General features: G+C 35.8%; 1 protein-coding gene across 1 annotated transcript in view; it reads left to right on the forward strand.

The window, feature by feature from the left end:
- IQCM (IQ motif containing M) overlaps positions 1-13,916 on the forward strand; it is a 459,382-nt gene that overhangs the window by 157,781 nt on the left and 287,685 nt on the right. The gene's annotated exons all lie outside the window — the stretch shown is intronic.

Genomic DNA, 13,916 nt, shown 5'->3' on the forward strand with positions numbered 1-13,916 from the left:
AATTTAAGAAGGCCGATTTCACACTTGTATTTTCTTATTCACTGAGAATACATTCATTAATTAATTTTGTGGAGAAATATATAAGAAATATTGAAGGCACTGGAGTGTGCTGGCACACAGATGGAAACCAGGGGGGATTTGAATCTTGAAAGAAAGGAATTGCAATGGGTAATTCATTTAGTTTTTCATAAGTCATGCAGGTGAGGTTGCTAGAGCATAGAAAACATCAGTGATACTGGGGTGAGGTGTAAGAAGACAGAATTTGGGACTGCCTGAATGACTGGAAACTGATCAGGCAATCCCCAAAAGGATAAAGCCTGGGAGGGAGGAGGCCTGAGTTTGCATATAATCTCTTCTTGAATACTTGGCTGACTCCTGAACTGGGTATGTGTGGAAGAGACTCCAAGGAGTCCAACCTAATGCAACAACGTGCATAGTTTTTAGTTGGTTCTAGTTATATCAAAAGAAAAAAATCTTAGATACTATAATTCACAGACAAAGGCTTTAAAGCAGCTTTTATAAAATAAACTAAGGTGTACATAATGACAGATTACCTCAGTGCAGAAATAAAAATATTGTAAAAAGAATAAAGTCAGAATTCTAGATATAGAAGATTTAAACAAACAGACACAGTTGACTTTTATGGATGGCTATATCCAATAACTGTAATTATACATTCTATCTAACTGTACATGTAAGTAACATGCTTTATAAATATGGGAACAGAAAACAATGCAATAGAAAATACAGAATTATTGTAGCAGGTTAATAAGGCAAAGTTACTTTTTTGATAAGATTAATGAAAATTGTAAGCTCCATAGGAGACTGATTAGCAAGAAAAAGTGAAAAAAGAAGGGTCAGCATTTGGCATAGTGGTTAAGACTTTGGTTAAGATGTCACCAAACCATACCAGAGTGCCTGGATTCAATTTCTGCCCCAGCTCCTGGCCCCACTTCCTGACAATGCAGACCCGGGGAAGCAGTGGTGATGGTTCAAGTGACTGTGTCCTTGTCATCCAGATGGGAGACTTGGATGGGCTCTTGGCTTCCACACTGGTTGTTGAAGGCATTCGAGGGGTGAACCAGCAGATGGAACTCTTCCCTGACTGTCTCTGTGTCTCTCTGTCTCCATTTCTCTCTCAAATTAACTTTTTAAAAAGAAGATGAGAGAAAACACAAATCACTAATCTCATTAATGAAAAAGCCAGCATCACTATAAATCCTATAGATAATAAAATGATAATAAGAAATATTTGAATAACTTCATGTCATTTATTTTCAAATGGAAGTAATATGTTTTTGAAAAATTGACACAAATATCATTAGAAAATCTAAGTAACCCATGTCTTTTAAAGAAACTGAATTTTTTTATTAAAAACCTTCCTAAAAATAGACCTACTGTAGAGAAAAAGGTATTAACTGTCATACTTAAACTATTTCTAAAATATTTGATGGTGTTAAAAGCAGTATTTCCTTTTTTTTCCCTGCAAATATCCTTTATCTGGTTGGTTTGATTAGGAATTTTTTTTTCATTATAGGTGTTACTGAATTAAAATTAGTCTAGCTTTTCAATGCAAAACAATTGTACAGTCTCAACTATGAGTGTTTTTGTAGTTATTTGAGGTTCAGAAAGCTTAGGAACTTCTTCAAGAACCACAAAAGTAAAAGAATCATGACAGGTATTTGATGCTCAACTCTTAGTGATATTCTTAGTCATGCTGCCTTTATACCATTTACATATTGAATTTTAAGTCTTTCTGATGACTTAAGTTATTTTTAAATGGTATCTTTAAGGTATCAGAAGCAATTTATATTATTAAGGAAAATAATGTATTTGTACACACAGAATTCATTCACAATATCTAAGCAAAATTGTGAACTGGGAGCTCTATAAATTGTGATCTGTTGTGCTAGTGAGATGTCATTTTTGTTTTATTTTCTATGAAAAGAATTTACTTTATATATAAACAATTTTTCTTGAGGGCCACTTGGATTAGACTTTAATGAATTAGTAAGCATGGCTAATAGTGGCTCTAGTGATTTAAAAAGTGTTAGTAGAGTAGAATCATGGAGGAAGAGGAGAAGAAAGAAGAGATACATGAGACATAGGAGGAGAAGAGAAAGAAATGAGGTGAGGGGCAGTGTTTTGGCTGGGATGCAGGCATCCCATATCTGAGTACTGGTTAAAGTTTCAGTGGCTCTGTTTTCAACCCAGCTTCTTGCTAATGCAGGTGGGAAGGCAGCAGATGGCACCCAGGTGCTCGAACCACTGCCACCTAGTAGGAGTCCTGAATGGAATTACTGGCTCAAGGCTTCTGCCTGGCCTACCCCTTGGGGCTGTTTCAGATATTTGGGGAGTGAACCAACAGATAAAATATTTTCATTCTCTCTCCTTCTTTCTCTCTCTTTCTGACAGTCTGCCTTCCAAATAAATAAATCATTTAAAAAAGAAGGAAGCAGTGTAGAACTGAAGTAAAATTGTGATTAACATAAAGCAATATTTTTAAATCCATGCCATTTTTCATAATACACATTTCCATGTACTTTATGAAGTACCATTGTGTACAATACACATGTAGATATATTTCGTTGGAAATACTTAAGTGAATCAGTATTCTCTTCTTTATTTGCAATCCATCTTCATTCACATCATAAAAATTCTGTGCAACTTTAGAGTCCACATGTTGGGACCATTTTACAGCTTGGGCTAGAGGATTTTTCTTGTTACAGAAGAAATTCCCATATATTTTCAGCTCTAGCTTTCCTTAGAGCCTGCATGAGGCAGAGTATATTATAAACTTCCATCAGTCATCAGTCAACTTCGATAATGTACTGGCCAATATCTAAGTACTTTTGCATTTCAAGGGTAAAAATATGTCACACATATATTACCATTGCCAGGCTGCAGTAAACACAAGAGAGTCTGTTTTCCTGGTTCTCTTTTTAGTTATGGGGGGGGGGGGGAAGATGACGGAATTAATTTACACATACCCACAAGCTTTGCGGGAACCCTCCACAGTTGGCAAATAGGACTGCTTTATGCACCCACTCAGCAGGATTTTTTAAGGAGGCAGTCACTTGGCTTTAAAAGGTGGGAGTGGGGAAGTTGAGCAAAGGAAAACTGCTGCTGCTGCACTGGATTTGGAATTACTGCTAATGTGAGCACCCAATTGTATTCTTGGTAGGAAATGGAAGCTGTTGCCTTATATGGATAAATGGTCAGTCCTCTTTATTTCTGTCGCAATCTTCCAGGATCACAAAACTAAAAAGTAAATTTTCCCTATGGTTTTGTTTGTCTTCCTGTTATTTCAACTACAAAGATTTCAGTATTCAGAAAGGGAAGAAACAAAGTTGCTGTCCTGTTTATGCGTTTGTTTATAGAAGTGAACATCTGGTATACATAAGACTTTTTGTTAACAGCAGTATTAAATAGCTATAATTCTGGAGTCTCACAAATTTAGGATGAATTAACTAGGTTACAATAAACCTTGCTACCTTGCTTACGATTGCTGCAAACAAACAAACAAAAAACAAACCTCATATTTGTGAATATTTATTTTTATTTGTGGATACTAAAATATGTGTTTCTGTATTTTTACCAGGGAAAAATGATATTTTTTGCCTTGGTTTTATAAATATACTATATAAATATTGATTTCATATACACTGGTGTCCAAATTTATAGATAATAATTTTCATAGGTGAAAATTAAAACATAGTTTGTATCTAAATGAAGGTTCTTTTTTCTTTAATAAATAATTTAAATGATGAATATTGAAATTATTAGAATTAAATAAGTTTGAGAAGATTGGTGGAAATCTGTAAGTTTAAAATAAGGTTGAGAAAGCCAAAAATCAGTTTTAAGGAAAAAGAAGTTTATGTTAAAACATTTCAAAGAAAACCAGTCAATCTCATTTTAAATGGAATTGCCAAAGAACATTTTTCTGACTTTCATTTCTTTTATAAAGTGAAATATTTAGTATAACATTTCTAAGCTAGAGAGTCAAAGATGTGTCATTCTTAATTTTTTAAAAATGAAACTTATACATGAATTGTAATATGCACTTTTCTTTTACCTCGGCAGAGTTAAGATTTAACTGTGACATCTCTTCTTTTCATAGCATCATCTTTTTAATCTCTGTTAACTTTTTTTATGCTTAATCTATTTTTCTCCAATTTTTAAATGGTATCTTTAAAGTATCAAAGTCAGTTTATATTACTAAGGATAACAATTCGTTTGCACACACAGGGTTCATTCACAATATCTAAGCTAAATTGTGAGCTGGGAGCTATATAGATTGTGATCTATTGTGCTATTGAAATGACATTTTCATTTTATTTTCTATGAACAGGATTCACTTTATATATAAACAATTTTCCTTGAGGGCCACTTAGATTTGTTTAGTACCTCTAAGTATATTTCAGACATCTCTGTTTTATTCAGATAACCTATTGCATTCCATGAATATAATACTACTCTCTTTTGATGTCTTTTTGCAATGAACTGAAAATCCTTTGCAGATTAATATGCCATTGATAAAATTTTCTTTTGTTGAACTTATGAAACATGTAATTATTTTAAAAAATCTAATTGATTTCCAAATAGAGTAGAAAAATGATAGATCTTTAATTCATATAATATTAGATCTTTAGTTCCAAAATATTCTGTTGATTCGTAATATTAAATTTGTAGTTATAAATTCAGATGCTTGTCATTAACCTTTTACCCTTTTAGTATTTAATTTGCCTCAATTCTGTAAGTTGGAAGTATTAACATTTAAGTATACCATCTGTGAACTAAAATGTACCATTTTGGGACCCTTAAGTCCCCCCCCCCCTTTTTTTTTTTGACAGGCAGAGTGGACAGTGAGAGAGAGAGACAGAGAGAAAGGTCTTCCTTTTGCCGTTGGTTCACCCTCCAATGGCTGCCGCGGCTGGTGTGCTGTGGCCGGCGCACTGCACTGATCCGATGGCAGGAGCCAGGTGCTTATCCTGGTCTCCCATGGGGTGCAGGGCCCAAGGACTCAAGGACTTGGGCCATCCTCCACTGCACTCCCTGGCCACAGCAGAGAGCTGGCCTGGAAGAGGGGCAACCGGGACAGAATCCGGCGCCCCGACCAGGACTAGAACCTGGTGTGCCGGCGCCGCAAGGCGGAGGATTAGCCTAGTGAGCCACGGTGCCGGCCGTTTCCCTTATTTTTAAAACAAATATTTGGGCTTCTAAGCATTCATATAAGCCATGTAAATATATAGATGAAAAATAATCATTACTTTCTTTTTTATATTTTAAAGCAGACAGGAACTAAAAGAGTTATAAGATATGATATTAATATAAATTTTAATGGCAAAATTGAAATATTAATTTATATTTTATATAATATAATCAAATAACATAATGGAATATAGTACCTACTGCGTATCCAAATATGAAATTCACACTGAAGAGTCTGATGTTGTAGACAGGTTCTTGAATTTTTTTTTTTATATATAAATGAATTTCATTTTATCTGTTTATCATCACTTTTTCCTGAAAAGGACCAAATTCTCTTATCTCAAAATAATTTTAAAGTTTTCTCGCTAATAACTTTCTTTTGTTCTTTTATGAAATTTTCTTACTTATTAATGGAAAATTAGCTTGTAATTATTACTTAATATTAATTAATCCCTCTCCCTCTCCTTTAATTAATATTAATTAATAATTAATGGAAAATTAGCTTGTACTTATTAATGGAAAATTAGCTAAATTCTTTCAGCTGATTATTCTGGATCAGTACCCGGCCTAGGCATTCTTATTATTTGAAAATAAATTTATCATGAACAACATTTCTCTACTGACACTTCAGTTTTGTGTGTTCTGTCTTTGGGGAATTTTAGACTCTGAGTGTTTAAGAAAACTCAGAGATTCTCTTTCTATTCAAAAGGTAGATCTTCTACCACATGGTCCCACCATAGAGCGTATTAGAAAACTCCAGGTTTTCAGACATTTATCTGTATGAAGCTCAATATCTGTGTCCTTTGATCTAGTACATATTGGTCTTCTTGAAGCCACCTTGTGTTACCAAATTTCTCTTTACAGATTAAGTCTCTCAACTGCTTTTCACTAATTATACATTTAAGGTGGCCACAGTATCATCATTGAGATGGGAGTTCAAACCATCATAAGCAAAAATAAAGCTTGAATTACTTAAGTAGGGATTCCAGGCCACAGAATATGATGGGCATCTCTTCTCTGGACCTGTTTAGCACTGAAAGCACTAGTGATTCAATGCTTCAAGGCCTATCTCCAGAGGGTGTTCTCCTTACTTTCATTTTAGATCTCTGCAGTCTTCTCTTTGCTTAAATACCTCTTTCAACATTCTTCTTTATGTGATAAGGAAAATGGCTGACTTCTAAGTGTCTTTAATTCAGTTATGCCCTGCTCTAACCAAAAATGTGGTGGTATATTTACATATATAGAAAAACAAAAATAAGGACAATCTGCCCATTCTTCACTCAAGTTCACAAATTCCACCCCTTCCAAAAAAACAAAAAACAAAACAAAACAAAACAAAAAAAAAAAAAAAAACAAATATTCTGACTGACTCCCCAGTGTGGAATACATTATCAGCTCTTTAAAATCATGGAAGAGTCATTTGACTCGTGAGTGGGAGAAGCATAGTTCTGCAAAGGAATGGGGAGTACTAGATAGAGGAAAGGAACAGGTGCACAGCACAGTAAAAAAAAAAAAATGTCCATTAAAGAATAATGTTTAGGAGAAAAACCAGTATTTACATTTAATGTAAAGTGGGAACCAACTTCAGATCCTATAGATTAACTCATGAAGCCTGGCTTTGGGATTCAGCTTCCCAAGGACAATACTTTGTATTGATTTGAACTCTGAAGAAAAAAAGAAGACAAACCCTGAAACTGTTTCTGATATGTTAACATGTTCTCATTCTATTCTCCTTTTCTTCCTCCCTTCTCCCTTAAATTTTTTTAACTTTATTTTATTTTATTTGACAGATAGAGTTAGACAGTGAGAGAGAGAAAGGTCATCCTTCCATTGGTTCACTCCTGATGGCCGCTACAGCTGGTGCTGCGCCGATCCGAAGCCAGGAGCCAGGCGCTTCCTCCTGGTCTCCCATCTGGGTGCAGGCGCCCAAGCACTTGGCCATCCTCCACTGCCCTCCTGGACCATAGCAGAGAGCTGGACTGGAAGTGGAACAACTGGGAATAGAACCTGGCATCCATATGGGATGCCGGTGCCACAGGCGGAGGATTAACCTAGTGAGCCATGGTGCTACCCCACCCCCCCCTTTTTTAAACTTTGTTTTATTTGACAGGTAAAGTTAGAAATGAGAGAGAGAGAGAGAGACAGAGAGAAAGGCTCCCTTAATTTTTTTATACAAAGAAAAATAAGTTGCTTTCAGTGTGTGTATTTGTATTATATATGTGTATAAATACACACACACACACATACAGAGACAGAGAGATCAGACAGACAGAACTGGATATAATGATAGAATAATAAGGAAACTACAATCATAGCGAGTCCTCACCCACAAGCCAAGTAACTGATAGATGCTGTTAGTTAAAACTTACTGACCTAACTGAGAGTAGCTTCAATTTTGTTTATGGGATACTCCCTTGGCCTGAGCTTTAGTTGTCTCCTGTCATTATTTGTTCTATCCTTTTAGTCTGATAGTCATTCTTTTTGAGCATGGAAGAATCAGTACAGCTTGTTAATATTCAATTTCTGAAAAATCCCAGGTGATGATGACCTGCTGGTCTACAGACCACATTTTGCGCAGCAAGCTGGTGGATGTATTTGAGTATATTTGATATTTATTCCCCTGGCTCTATCAATTCTTCGGATGACTCAGCTGTTTCTTGCTATGGTTGTCTAGTTAATAATAGAGAAAACTATGGTAAAACACCTTGATGCTATCCAAGTCCTATGATCTTGTGATAAGAAGTCTTATAAAATAGCTCCAGAAATCTGCATCCACTATAAATGTTACCATTTTTAAACTCCACAATGATCTCCAAATCAAGTGTTGCTACATCGCTGTATGTTTATTTTCTAGGCTTGCCTTCCTCAGAATTGATTCTTAGTGATAGTTACCAAAGTTTAGGGAAAATATTTGCCTCAATTATCAATTTATTTCCCAGATATCACTTTATGGTGTTAGTGTGTCCTGTCCTGATCCTCCATTTTCAAGCTTTCCTGGGTTATTTGCATTTCCTTGGCCTTCAAGATGCCTTTTTTTCCCCACTTTCAGCCACTACTAATCAATTACTATGACTAGAATTTTAAATTTTGTTTTAGTTATCAATTGTGGATTTTGTTTTTGCTTCCACTACTCATTCTCTCACTCAAGGACTCTGCTCAAGACCGCATACACAAGCAGTAGACTGTCAGTAACCTAGAGCTCTGAATGTGGTCAGAGTTCAGCACTGGGAAAAGCCCCCAGAGATACCATGTCTCCACCCTTTGTCTCCCCAGTCTAACCTGATTAGATTGGGGGGTTTATTGTAGTGATAGGTGAGACAACAACCAGTTATTGACTGATAGCTGTGCTCTCTGGTAAACCCAGTTATCATATGGTGACTTAGGGTTCAGAGTAAACTGAGACCTGCTTTCTTCCCTGGAATAGAGAGGACCTAACTCCTAAAATTTTTTTTCAGAAAGCTTTTATTTAATAAATATAAATTTCCTAAGTACAACTTTTGGATTATAGCAGTTCTTCCCCAATACCCGCCCTACCACACTCCCAAACCATCCCACCTCCTACTCCTTCTCCCATCCCATTCTTCACTAAGATTCATTTTTAATTATCTTTATATACAGAAGATCAACTCTATACTAAGTAAAGATTTCAACTTTTAAGTCTACTTCCTCATTCATGCATGGGTTAGATAGGGTTTCACTAGAGTCTGCCGAAGCTACATTAGCAGAGTAAGGAATCAACTAGCCACATGAAATCAGTAACTGGGCTTAGTTCAAGGAGAAGGCCCTGTGTGGGTAGGGTTCATGCATAGAAGAAATAAGATCTCCAAGGAGATGCCCGAGTAGGGTAAGGCCATAAAAACAAACAAAAGTTCTCATCTTGAAAGCATAGTAATCCTGCCCAATAGTACAATGAAGATGAAGTCTTAAGCAGGGAAAATCAAATTTGCAATTACTTTTTCATGGAGAAACTCATAAAGACAAATATCCAGGAGGCAGAAGCATGGGGAAAGGGGATCAAGAGAATCCTTTCTCTTGCTATGAGACTGTTCGCATATCCCGCTTTTCTAATGGGCTTTGGCCTACAGTTGTCTGCTCATCACTTTGTGTGCTCCTGCTTGATGGTCTCCTAATCTTCTGGAAATGAGAGTCTAAAACATCCATGAAATAGGTAATAAAATATTGAGTATAGTATCAGCAATTGTTCCAGAAACACTATAATTTTTGTGGGAATTCATTTCATTACCTGAAACCCTATTATCTAAAGACGCTGTTTTAAGGACACAGAATCTGTGGTCAGGGACCAAATTGTCATTAATTCCACCCATTTTGAATAGATATGACAGAAATGTCTTCGATGACTGACTTAAGTTTGGATTGGGAACAGAGGTCTATTCAAGTGGAATAAATTACTATATTGGGAGGAAGAGGAGAACAATTCAGTGTGTTATTCATCCCATAGATAGGCCTGTGAAAAATGGCCACTGTGCCATGGAAGCACCAACTCCCATTACACTGTTGTTAGAAACACCCCCAATCATTTCATTTGTCTTTAAGGGCAGTTGTCTTCAGTGTAGGAACAATAAAAAGGAGTTTCAAATGTTTGGATAATGAAATTTCCATGAAAGTACATCATAGATTATCTTGATCACCAAGTCAGAATCAATTCAGTTCGAGTAAAACCAATGTTTCCTTTCTGGCTTTACTTTTTCTATTATGTGAAATAATAATTTCAATTTAATTCATAATAAGTAGTGCTCTCACAGAATGTTTAACTGTGCTAAGAGGGAATACATCTTTGTATTTTTTGAAATAATTTGGAATTTAAAAATTGCTATTTTGTTTTGAGACAAAACTGTTGGAAATTTGAAACCAAGCAGCAGTTGCAACAGCAGATATAACAATGAAGCCATCTCTTCTTAGGAAAGTATAATGGGCTAGGAAAATTTCTGCAGCTGCCTTTACTGACCTGATTTTCTTCTCTCATATTGACTGCCTTAAACATTTTACTTCCTGAAATGTTCTCTCTATTTAAGTGAAGAATAACCTATCCAGAAATACTCTTGGAGACTTATGTAGTGTAGCAGTCTACCTGCTTACATATGATCTAATAAAACAGATTGCTGTGCACCTAAGAGCAGCCACAGATAGGAGGGCACTTGTTTGTGTTGACAGGGATGTGTTTGGGCAGGATAGCATGGTGAGGAATGATGGAGTATAAAGAGAGTAAAAGCAGCAAACACATCTTGTTCAGATAGTTAAACTATTTGAAAATTGTAGTGAATTAACATGACATTATCTTCCACTTCAGGAGGACTGCATCTTATTTTAGAAAGTTCCAGGAACCCTGCTTTGATTTTCAAAGTGAACAGGTTTTACTAGAGTGAAGTGCTAAACCCTTGGGAAGATTTGGAAATGGAGTAGTGAGATGATATTGAGACAAAAGTTGAATCTCATGGAAATATGTTACGTGGGTTTTCTTAAAAAATCTGTAAAACTCATGATGAATTTAATGCATTGTTTTCAAACTGAATAGACCTCATTTAGGGGATTAAACCAGGCCACAAACTTGTTTCACTCATTACCCAAGTTGCTTTCAAATCCCGCATTCAAAGCACGAGGGCATCACATGTTTCCACTTCAAGGCTGTGTGTACAGGAAACGAAAGCCCTCGACACAGCTTGGTAGCAGAAGATCCAAATCAGAGTAAATTGTGTACATTATAACTAAATTGCAAGGCATTTGGACAAAGCAGGCATGCTAGTCTAATCAGGAAAGCGGTGATATTTACTTTCCGATAATGCAGGTTGGAAGAGGAATTGGGAGAGGGAGGCATCACAAATCTCTTTTAATATATTTCTGAACTTGGCAACCTGAACTGGTTTTGTCACATATTTGCAGCTTAAAAAGTATTTGGCTTTTACAACAGCCAAAATAAGTATCCTTTAATCACTTTCAACCTATGAACAGATGGGCAAACAGTGCTTTTATAAATGGAGCATACAAAATACTTCAATATCAGCCAAAACTAATTAGTAGCAATATCTGAACCAAACTCTAAAACTGATTTAGCGTTTAATATATATTATCCTGTAAGAATTAACAGTTGAAAGGAAATTCCCTGTTGAAATGTTTGCCAAACACAGGGTCTAATGCTCAGACATGATTAACTTACTAATTAACTATTATATCTTTTCTCACATGTAATTTTGCTTAATGATTTCTTCTTTCTGAAAAGTGATTTGTGTCCTTCCTTGATCATGGATTGCTCAAACTTTAAGTGAAAAATGAAGTGCAACTATTGAGCCTAAGTTTTTGTTTCAACTTTCTAATGGTGACTTTAGAAAGGGATGGCATGAGGACAAATTGAGTGATCTCTTCTAAGGTGAAAACTGGTTTATTTGTTTTTTAAATATTTCCTCTCATAACTCACATTCTTCACAAAAATTTTATAAAGGAGTTTTATAGACTCTTTGGTGTCTAAGAATCTCGGTACAAATGACTATTCTGTCCATATCAGAATTGTATTATGATAAAGAAAAATAAAACTAAAAATGCATTTGGAGGGCAAGGAGATGGTAGTTTGTGCTGATTCTCTAATTCAGAGGAGGTCAGTTGAGAGCCATATATCTGAAAATTGAAATGCATTTCTCATATCTCATCTACTAAGCATTCTTGGATTCTACACAAAGTTTCACATTTCTGTGTCAGATTCTGTAAATGTGATGCGGCTGTATATTTTCAGTATGACTAAAACAAACAAGTGAATACAAACCTTAATCCAGCTACTGAAGTCATCGAAACCACTGAGGATTGCGCATTGCCAATGTCATCCTTCCGGGTGTCATGCCATACTTCTGTCCTCTTATTTTATCAAATAAAATCTGCAGAGCTTCGAATTGTGACTGTGCTAATTACAACTTCATGGGAAGTCCCTTAATTTCTTTAGTATCAGTCTCCTTGATTATAAAATCAGATTAGCAACCCTTATCCAATAAATCTACTTTGAGAATTAAAGGAAAGAGTGTATCTGAGCTAAGTGCTTGATAAAAGGTTGCTTTTGGCCGGCGCCGACTCACTTAGCTAATCCTCCACCTGCAGCGCCGGCATCCCGGGTTCTAGTCCCAGTTGAGGTGCTGGATTCTGTCCCAGTTGCTCCTCTTCCAGTCTGGCTCTCTGCTGTGGCCCGGGAAGGCAGTGGAGGATGGCCCAAGTGCTTGGGCTTGCACCCACATGCGAGACTAGGAGGAAGCACCTGGTTCCTGGCTTCGGATTGGCACAGCGCGCCGGCCATAGCAGCCATTTGAGGGATGACCCAATGGAAAAAGGAAGACCTTTCTCTCTGTCTCTGTCTCACTGTCTAACTCTGCTTGTCAAAAAAAAAAAAAAAAAAAAAAAAAAAAAAAAAAAAAGAAAAAGATAAAAGGCTGCTACTGTTACTAATGCTATTGATGGGTTTAACTATGACACTTTTATATTATACAATGAATACTGGTTTAATTCTGAAAATGAGGACAAAATTAGAAAACAAGAAACGTATCATCATTGTTTGCAACCTAGTTTTTTCATCAGGGTTTTGCTTCATTTTTACTGGAAGAGCCAAAAAATCAGATTCTATGAAAGTATGCCCTCTGTCAGAGTTTCTTGAAAGTCATTATCACATGATTGTAATTCAGGCTTGGTTTAAAGACATTGTGTTAATACTATCACTAATAACATTTTGGTATATTAGCTTCTAGCCTTAATTATATGTATATTTTTATAAAAATAACATTCTAATCATATAATTTAGTGTCTTACTTTGCTTAATAGAAATTTTGGAAATTATAAGCAATTCTCAAGTTATTTCATAATCTTCATAAATATCATTTTTATGACCACATATTAATCTATTGACTAGATATAATACAATTTAGTATTGGTTTCTTAATTTCTCTAAAATAAATGAAAATATAATGGATATCTTCACATATGTGGCTTTTCATACTTGGGTAAATTCCATGGAATAAAACTACTAGATGTATGCTTTTGCTTCATATTGCCAAGTTATTTTTCCAAATAGATTATACAGTCCAGAGCAATGTAGGAAGTATTTGCAGCTGTAACCAAACATTTCCTGGAATTGCATAGTTTTGTAGAGTTTTGGAAGCCAAAAATGGTGTCTGTTGATTTCTGTTTTAATTTAAGACTATTGCTGCAACATTTTCTTGTATTCATATTTTAAAAACTAAAAGTTTTAATTGACATATAATAATTATACATGTTTATAGAATAGAATAGCATGTGACTTTTAAAAACATTTTAAATCTATTTGAGAGACTGTGAGAGGCAGAGGCAGGGATGGCAGAGGGAGAGAGTGCTCCTATTTACTGGTGCACTCCCCAAATGCTCACAATAGCTGGGGCTTAGGCAAGCAAAAGCTGGGAGCTAGGAACTCAATCCAGGTCTCCCATGTGGGTGACAGGAAGCCAGCTACTTGAGCCATCACTGTCTCTTAGGGTGTACCTTAGCAGAGAGCTGGAACTGTGAGTGAAGCTGGAGTGAAGACCCAGGCAAGTGGTAATGTTTCAGCACATGTAGACCATGCGTTATGATCTGATCAGGGCAACTGACATACTTATCACCTCAAATGTTTTTCATTTCTTTCTATTGGGAACATTTAGATTCCTTCTCTATTAGCTATTTTGAAAAACGTAATTGTTGTCAAC

This window comes from Oryctolagus cuniculus, chromosome 8 (assembly GCF_051225735.1).
Source record: "Oryctolagus cuniculus isolate XC-2025 breed Fujian yellow rabbit chromosome 8, ASM5122573v1, whole genome shotgun sequence".
Lineage (NCBI taxonomy): Eukaryota > Metazoa > Chordata > Mammalia > Lagomorpha > Leporidae > Oryctolagus > Oryctolagus cuniculus.